This window comes from Cupressus sempervirens, chromosome 5, assembly GCF_028749045.1.
Source record: "Cupressus sempervirens isolate cs-2001-9-10 chromosome 5, ASM2874904v1, whole genome shotgun sequence".
Lineage (NCBI taxonomy): Eukaryota > Viridiplantae > Streptophyta > Pinopsida > Cupressales > Cupressaceae > Cupressus > Cupressus sempervirens.
In genome coordinates, this window is record NC_143122.1 from 765,865,572 (window position 1) to 765,875,839 (window position 10,268).

Sequence of the window (10,268 nt, forward strand, 5' to 3'; positions counted from 1 at the left end):
TCTTGAGATTTCTTCCTACATATTCCTTTCAGGATTGGGGAGACTTCATTCATACATCTTTAGTTATGTTTCTTCCTAAAGGGAAGAATGTTGTTCAAAGATCATGGACCACCTTGTGCACATAGTGTCAAGCATCTACCATTCAGCACACACTATGGAGGGATCTATCTTCTCTTCCATTTCACTTTCTTGGAGATCTTCTTAGGGTCAACGAAATTGTATTATTGTACTCTTTATTTCTTTATTAGCATCTATTTTGCAGGGGCAGTGGGGGTGGGGAATGGGGTGATTTAGTCATATTGGGTTTTTTCTCTTTCATCTCCTTAGATATCTCTTTTCTCTATGTTAGAATAAAGGGGAGGTGTTGATGATTAATTCTAGCAGGCAGTTCTATTTAGTTTTGATGGTGATTCACTAGCTATTTTGATAAGTTTTGGTAGTGATTCTCTTCATGCATAACTAAAGATCCAATTGTTATTAATAGATCCATATCCTTCATTTAGCCAATAACCCCAATCCACCCTAAATTACTCTTATTCTGTGGAGTGAATTATGTATAAATCATGCATTTTATATATTTATTTAATGATCAATGATTAATAGAATTTCATTCCTAATTAGCTCTATGCTTTTTTCCCTCTTTCTATAATTAGTATCTTTTTCTTTCAACAAGATTCTTCATTTATTTTGCACCTTTAGATCTTTCATCAAATTCTACAAATTCCATATTTCCTCTAATATACTTGCAATCTAGAAAAAACCTTATCTCTCCAAACATTGACATTTCAAATTCATTCCTCATTTCATTTGCAAATTTCTTGCATAATGCATTTTGTACTCCAAATATGATATAATCAACAAATATTTCAGCTAGTAAAATCCCTTTACGTCCTTCTATCTTTAAATATAAGTTTTTCTTAAGATTTATCTTCTCAAAAGAAATCTTCACAAGATAATTGTGTAGCCTTTCATACCATTCTGTAGGAGCTTTCTTTAAAGCATATAAATCTTTGTGCAATCTACACACCATGTTTATATTGTTTGGACCAAAAAATCCTTCAAGTTGTTGAATTTAAACTTCATCTTCTAGTATACCATTCAAAAATGAAAATGTTACATCCATTTGATAAACTTTGAATGCTTTGTAAGCATAATAAGTAAGTAGAGTTCTTACTCCTTCCAATCTTACAACTTGGGAAAATATATGTCCATAGTCAATACCCTCTTCTTGTGTGTATCCTTTGTAGATTAATCTTACCTTATTCCTTGTTAATTCACCATTCTCATCTAAATTTTTTTTGTATACCAACTTGCTTCCAATAACATTCTTGATCTCTAGTTTGAGTACATGTGTCGACATCTTGTTCTTCTCAATCTAATCAATTTCTTCATTTATGGCTTGGTTCTAGTCATCATTCTCTAAAGCATCTTTCATTGTTCTGGGTTCATGCACACTTAAAAGACATGTTTCATTTCTCAATCTATTCCTTCTCATTGGCCCATCTTCATTTCTTCCAATTATTTTTTCAACAAGATGATGTTTTTTGACATATTTTGGTAGCCTTGGCTCTATTCTTCTTTCTTTAGCAATAGGTCTTTCATGAAGTTCAATATACAGTTCACTATACACTTCTCTATCAATTGAACTCAACTTTCCTTTTTTGTAAATTGATCTTAGCATTAGAATATACCTTGGATTTGAACTGCAACTTGAATCATAAATACAAATTGACATCCATTATATGTGACTCGTTAGTGATAGATTCTTGTTGATTAGAAACTTGGTTCTTAGTTTCATCAATCATGCCTTCATAGTAATAAATAAAGATTTTGTAGTTTTTAGGTTCCTCATTTGGTTCATCTTCATGTACCTCTGTATATTCATCAATCTTTACATTTGCACTTTCTATAACTTTATTAGCATGAGTATTTAAACTCTTATAAGCTTTACTTCTTGTGGAATATCCTAGGAATATATTTTCATCACTTTTAGCATCAAGTTTACCTTTTCTATTATCCTTTAGAATGTAACACTTTCTTCCAAATACCTTAAAATATTTAACATTGAGTGAGTGTGCATACCATAACTCAAAAGGTGTGAGATTTGTACCTTTCTTGACTTGAACTCTATTCAGGGTATAGAAAGTTGTACTAATAGATTCTCTCCAATATTTCAAAGTAACATTCTTCTCCATCAATAGTGTCCTAAAAAAATCCACCACTCATATAATTCTCCTTTTAGCAATCCCATTTTGTGGAGAGGCCCTAAATGAAAATGTTTGTCTTTTGATTCCTCTATCATGGCAAAAATTATTGAATTCATTTGATGTAGACTCTCTACCTCTGTCAAATCTCAAACATCTCAATCTTTTATTAGTTTCCTTTTCAACTCTTGCCAGATACCACTTACACATTTGAAAAGCATTATATTTTTCTCTTAAAAACATCATTATCATGATCCTAGAGTAATTATCAACAAATTGAATAAAACACTTGTCACCTTTTTAAAATTTTACATCAATTGGTCCACATCGACCAGTTTGAAATAATTCAAGAATTTCATTTAAAGTATGAGTCTTATTCTTAATAAAATACTTTTTCATCTAGCCTAATTGACATTGTTTGCAAATCACATTATCAGGTTTATTTATTTTTGGCAACCCTCTGACTCTCCTCATCTTACTGATACTAACCAAATTATCAAAATTTACATGACATAACCTTTTGCTCCATAGCCACACATCATCAAATTGTATAACTAAACATGTATATTCACTCATGTCAAGATAAAATAGATTACCTCTAGTTTGATCACCATTTCCAATGATTTCACCATAAACATCATAAATCTTGTCCTTCTTATGTTCAAATTCAACTTTACATCCTAAACTATTCAATTGTGACACACTCAATAGATTATAGATAAGTCCTTCCACATAGTAAGCATCATCACACATGATCTTGTCTATCAATCTTATTGATCCTTTACCTTTTATCAGACATGGTACATCTCTTCCAAATCTAACACTAATTCAATTGTAATGATCAAGGGTTTGGAACTTAATTTTGTCTCTAGTCATGTGATGAGAACATCCATTATTAATGATCCATCTATCTCCTTTAGTCACATAAGATACTAATCTAGATGCCTCACCTTCATCAAAATCATCTTTCACAACAATATACACAACTTCATCATCATAATCATCTAATCCACCATCAGATCCCTCTTTAACAATGTAGCAGGATTTCTTTCCTTTATCTTTATATTTTTTTTTCTCTCATCTAATCTACTTATATACTTTTCTTCATTTCTATTGTTTCTCTTCTCATGGAATCTTGCTGCAACATAACCAACTTCGTTATAGTTAAGGCATATGATAGGTAAGTTACCTTTGTATTTCCCTTTGCCTCTGTGAAATATCCTTGCCAAAAGTGCTTCAATTTATTATAGCTCTTCATCATCTATATCATTGTAACTAGTAGCATATTTGACCTTTTTATTTTTATTATCTTTAGGTCTATCAAGTGTCAATTTAGCTTTGAAAGAAGAATCAACATTTTGAAATTTGAAATTATCAAAATTTGAAAGTTGAAAAGTTGTAAGTCTACCAATCAGTCCTTCAAGAGTCAAATTACTACTAGGAGTACATCTTAGTTTTTGTATAGTAGAGATTATAATAGCATAGATAGGCAACAATGTTCCTAATAATTTTTTGATCATAATATCTATTAGCATGAATTCTAATGATACTACTTTGGGGAGTATTGATATGCCTCATTCATGATAGTGTTTGTCATTGGTATCAACATAGCATTGATTATGTAAAGACTAGTTGAGTAGAAAATAGAGATATAAATGGTATGAAAAATTGTTTAATTATCTAGTCAAGTGCAGTAATGGACATGTATGACATAGTGTCATAATGACATGGTTAAGTACATAGTGTATGAGTCAAAGATGTACAAAGGTTGTACCAAATTAGAGAGAGTAGTTCATAGGCAGAGTATTGGGAAAGTAGTTCCTAATGTTTTTTCACTATCTTACATCTAGAATGTAATGAAGAGATGCATAGTTAGGTAGTGATAGAGGAAAGATAGATGACAACATCAACAAGTCTACAAACTCTAGCATCATATGTGTGAATTTTTCTATAAACTATGAGTTGATAGTGCTACTATAATTGTAATTAATTAATTCTTTTATTTTAATTAATTGGGAAAGCCTCAAGGCTGACTCAAGGAATTATTATGAAGATGTGGTATAAAGGAAAGATGTTTTCCTTCATTATAAATTGTATGATGTGTATTGAGATTCTTGAAGAAGTGCGAAGTGTAAAAAGGAGTAGACTACTTACTAAATGTGTGTAAGTGATCTAAGGGATTATTGGATGTGATATTTGAGATTTGATTACAAGATATAAAGGAGCAAAAGTCTAGTTGACCAAATGGAGACAAAGGAACAAAGTAAATTTTAGTTCTATTATTCTACAAGGAATAGTACAAAGATCATTTGGATAGTGGGATCATTGGTCTTTCCCTTGAAGTTGTTTGGATAGTGGGTTCATATCTCTTCCACAACTCCTAACAGGGTTGGAATCTCATAATAGGGATTCAAAGTATCCTAATAGGGACTTAGATGTATTGAATGTTGTAACAAAATCCTAATAGGGTCTATCCTCTAACAATTAATATTTATATTAGTACATTGTCTTGTGGGTATGTACTCTGAATAGAGTATAGATTAGAAAAGGTATGGACAAGACACCTTATGAACTATGGTTTGGACATTCACCAACAATCAAATATTTTAGGATATTTTGGAAAAAATATATATATTAAGAGAGATGATGATATTGGGTAGTTTGATCCAAGAAGTGATGAAGGTATGTTTCTTGGCTCTTCATTGAAAAGTAAGACTTATAGATGTTTCAATTATAGGACTAAGACAATAGCTAACTAGAGAAATGTAAGGATTGATGGGAAGTTTGTAACCAAAGAAAAGATGGTAGAATATGATTCAAATGAAGAAGAGAATAACTCTAGAATTATTAGAAATAACACTCAAATTTTTTTTAAGACTAATAATGACTTGCAAAGTGATGTTTAATGCCTTGCCTAAAGATTCTTGGAACAAGGATTCAATACAAGACAAGATTTTTTTTTTAACAAGTATGAATGCACATGACAACATCATATAGGGATCACAAAGATTGCAATGGACAACTTCACCAAAAATCCCAAAAACCAACAAATCTCCAAATACCACAACCTATTTGACATAACCAAATTGAAGAATGAAAACCCAAGATGGCATCAGAACACAAAATCTTTGATATGTCAAATCATGGAACCACTACCATTCATAAAGGGTACTCAAAAGTCCAAATTTCATTCTCTAAAAAACAATAGAGATGCCCCCTACTTTTTTGCATGAGAGAATAAAAACTAATAGTCTAGCATGAGGAAGTACCTCTTCATGTGATAAAGTACACTAAGCTACACAAGGAAACACCATCTCTCACAAGGACATGTTGGGATTAGTATTCAAAAGAACTATATTGGTGTGGGGTTTTATGCAAGGATTCACCACAAGCCACACGAGGAAACCCAAAACACCACACAAACAATTGCATTCTCACGTGAGAAAGTATAATTTCATGCAAGGATAAAAGTTAGAAAGCCAAAAAACATAAATATAAAAGCCTAGGAAATAAATTTTCTCAACACCCAAGAGTATTAGATCCATAATCGAGGTGAAGGCACTCAAAAAAAAAAACTAAAAGATGAAAATTGCATCTAACCATCTAACATAGCATTAAAGGGAAATAACTAAAAGCAACATTGTAGTTTATAGAAGCAACACCACAATGCACTAAAATAAAAAACTAAGTGAACGATTTGTCCCAACCATAATAGCATCATGAGACTATCATGGGTCCTAGCCATCCCCCATGTAAAACATCCTAAACTACTAACTAGATCATTGGAGCTATCTTATGAAGACATCACTACTGAAATGTGCTCCAACATAAGAATAAGGAAATATAACATGTTGGAATTAAAGCATAAGATTGTCCTAAAAATCAAACTCATCATCTAGCATATGCTAAACATCATATTAATAGGGAATTTAACATACTAAACTAAAGCAATAGATACTCCAACAAAGAAATTCACATCACCTAATCAAATGCTAAACATCATAATATAGGAATATGTCAAATAAAATAACATCATATATAAGCATTCCAATGAAAGAATAAATCACAAGAAAGCATACTCTAGAACATCAAAATATCAAGTGAAAACATCCAACAATGGTCACAATAGGACAATAGACTATCTCTGTACACTAGTCCCTAGTAGTGGTATGGGTAGCTATACCTCCCAACTAGTAAAATCCATGGGTCCACTCCCACTGTACTAATGGAGATAATGATCCAACCACAAACACACAAAAAAACATAACATTCATGGCTAATACTCACACTAGATAATAATCATGATTTAAACCAAGATCATGAGACAATGCAAGTACTATAGGTCTTGGTCAGACACTCAATTGGCTACTATTTAAGGGATGAAATCATGGTGAGCAATGCGCTTGGTACTCCCAAGCTAAATCAAATGTGGAAAGACTCTCAAGGTACTCCCTTGGAGGCCATCACATGAATGGGGAAACTCGCTCAAGGTAATCCCTTGAAGGCCAACACATTTTTTTTTCATTATCTTAAGTTTTATTACAACTCACATATTTAATTTAGTTATCACTTACATAAAGCTTCTCATGCAATGCTCTAGGCATGGACACTAGGCTGCAAAAATAGAAGCCCCCACCATATGCTACCCTACCCTACCAATAATCATAAAATGATGAGTACCCATAGGCATGTATAATCCCAACCCAACCCCAAATGATTATAACTTTTGACAAGTCCATGGAAGATTAGGCCTCGCAAGTTACCTAATAAATGCACTCACATGTGCTCGTGTGTGGCACACCACCATGACAAAGATCATAATACAAGGATTGGATGAGAACATAAGAAAAATATCACTCAATCAAAAATAACTTAAGAGGATAGATTCTACATGAATCCCAAGAAATAATAGAACCATTCACCATGAACTCACTCAATTGACCTTAATCTAGGATAATGGATTCTACATGAATCCTAGTGTCCATGAAATAACAAGGGTCTAAAAGAAATAATAACATGAGGTAAAAATCACTCAACCAAACACAAAGTCGAGAGTATGGATGCAACATGCATCCTTATGTAACATAGAAGTGAAATAATGGTTTGACCGATATCCTATGGCTAATGCACATCCACGACCAACATCACACCAAGAAAACCTAAGAAAATTGGGTGGCATGCAAACTGAGGCAAAAATCTTCAAAACTCAAAAACTTTGAAATCAAAACCCATTAGGTCTGAGAGCACAAAAGTCACAAAAATCAAATAAAATTTGGATTTGGAGTCTGAATGCAAAAATGGCCAGCATAATTGTGCAAAACCCCAAACCCTCATCCCAAAAAATAGGGAAATGCTCATATGTGTCCAACCAGGTAGAGCTAGCATATAGAAATGGAGGGGAACACAAGGCCTCAACCTCCTATTAAATAGCTACCAAAAATAAAACATGAAATGAAGCTAAAAAAATAAAATTAGATAGATCTACCTCACAGCTAAAAGGGAAAAATGGGAATTTGAATCATAAAATAAAAATCTCATAGAAGTAGCTAAATATTGTAGCAATCCAAGGTCTCCCCAAGCTAGATCCACTAAGATCAATCTCATGATGATCCCAAGCCCATAGCTCACACAATGAACAAAATAGTAAATCATCATGAAGAGGATTTTGGGTTTTACTCCCAAACTCTCTAATTCAAAAGTGAGTAGTGAGGAGCTAAATTCCTCTTTGGATACTTATTTACTTTTTGAGTGAATAATCGATTAGGGAAAATAACCAGCCAACCTAGTTAAACCCTAGATTGACCAAAATGAAGAAAAGCTATTCCTAGTAATAGGAATTCATCTATGGAAAAGCTACCAAAAATAAAAATAAAAATATAATAATGCCCGAAAACCCTGAAATCACATAATTTACTTAACAACCTTCACAAAAATGTGAACCTCTAAATGCATAGACACATTCATGGGCCTAATCACATAATGCAAATGAGTTCAAAACTAATAATTAGTGAAAGGTTTAATTAATCAATACAAATAAGGATACACTAACCATACAAGGATGAAATTGGTAAAATATGAATGGCTAAATCACTAACTCCATGTGCCACTACTAGGGACATAAATCTTGCACACTAAAATTTATGATCAAGTGCAATTGCACATAATAACTTAGCCAAAGTAATAAATACATTAAATCACTAATTTAACCATTTATTCAATTATATGAAAATAATCCATTTACATAACTCACATTTGCATAGAGCATAACAATGTAGGAATGAAGTAAATAACCATAGCATTAAATCCATCACATAACATAATTAGAGATATGTTCAAATACTATATAATCAGATATCATCATAAAACATAGTGTCGTCTCAAAATGGCATCATCATGTAATATGATCAATTGAATAGCATAGTAGTCTAACATCTATGATACTGAAATCAAAGTATAACATCTAACCATCACATCATCTCAAATGTAAAACATAACATGAGTAACAAGTATATTTCATATTGAAATATAATAAGGTAAATATCTATAGCACATAACCAAATAATCCAACATGGACAATCCATCCCTAATTATGTAAGCATTTAATAATTATTGATTACACAACATGATAAGGCACTTAAAACACATAAGTGAACATAGTCATAAACATGACTAACCACTACTACAGGAACCTAGTCTAGTGTAGCAAGGTAATAGTACATAGTGTAATATTTCCACACATCTCATGGTAATCAAAAAACAACCTCATGATACCACATCAATCTTGGTAACCACTGGCACAAACCTTAGTGAATCATTAATTGCATCATAATCTCATAAATAAGCCATAAGCAAAATCAAAGCAACTAACACAAAAACCTAATCCAATCATCTCAAGGGTGTAGACCACTCATGGTCCCAATCATGATCTCTTCACACAAAAATATCAACAAGGTTGCATCCATCAGGGTGACTTACAAAAGTCAAATGGGAGAGGCACTACATGATGTGCTAACTTTTGAGCATGGAGGAGAATAGATTTCTAGACCTACAGAAGAGATAAGAGTTGATATTTCAATCCACAATAATTTAACAAGGAATCACCCTCTTAAGAATATAATTGGAAGTAAAGATAAAGGTGTAATGACAAGGAATAGAGTAAATGAGGAGATATGTTTGATATCTCAAGTTGAACCTAATGGTGTAGATGAAGTAGTCAAAGATAATCATTGAATCAAAGAAATAGAGGAAGAATTGGATTAGATATTAACGAATGATACATGGGAGTCAGTTCCTAGACCAAAGGACAAGAATGTAATAAGCAACAAAATGGGTTTTCAAGAATTAGATGAATGAGCAAGGAGAAGTTGTAAGAAAAAAGGCCAAATTTGTTTTGAAAGGTTAATCATAGCAAGAAGGAATTAATCATGAGGAAGCACATGGACCAATAGCAAGAATGACAGTAGTAAGGATGTTCCTAGCTTATGCAGCGAAGAAGAAATTTAAGGTTTACTAGATGGTTGTTAAATCAGCCCTTCTAAATGGAGAACTAGAAGAAGAGGCTTATATTAAGTGGTCTAAAGGTTTTCCTTTATCAAAATATAAATACATGGTATGAAGATTAAAGAAAGACTAACCTAGTATGGAGGTTAGACAGTTACATGGAAAATCTTTGATTTGCTAAAGGTACGATAGACAATAACTTGTATCTGAAGGAAATTGAAGATGGATTGTTGATTGTTGTAATATTTTTTTATGACATCACTTTTTGAGGTAATGATGAAGCTAGTGATAAATTTTATAAAGAGATGAAGAATGAATTTGAAATGAGCATGGTAGGAGAAATAAAGTTTTTCCTGAGTTTGCAAATTTTGCAAAATAATGATGGTATATTATTTCACATGATAGGTATCTAAAATATTTGCTAAAAAGTTTTAAACCTATTGACACGCCTATGATAACTATTTATAAGTTATCTAGCAAAGATGAGATACCTGCAGTAGAGCAGAAGAAGTATAGATCCGTGATTGGAGGTTTGGAGTATCTGACTCATAGTAGACCTAATAT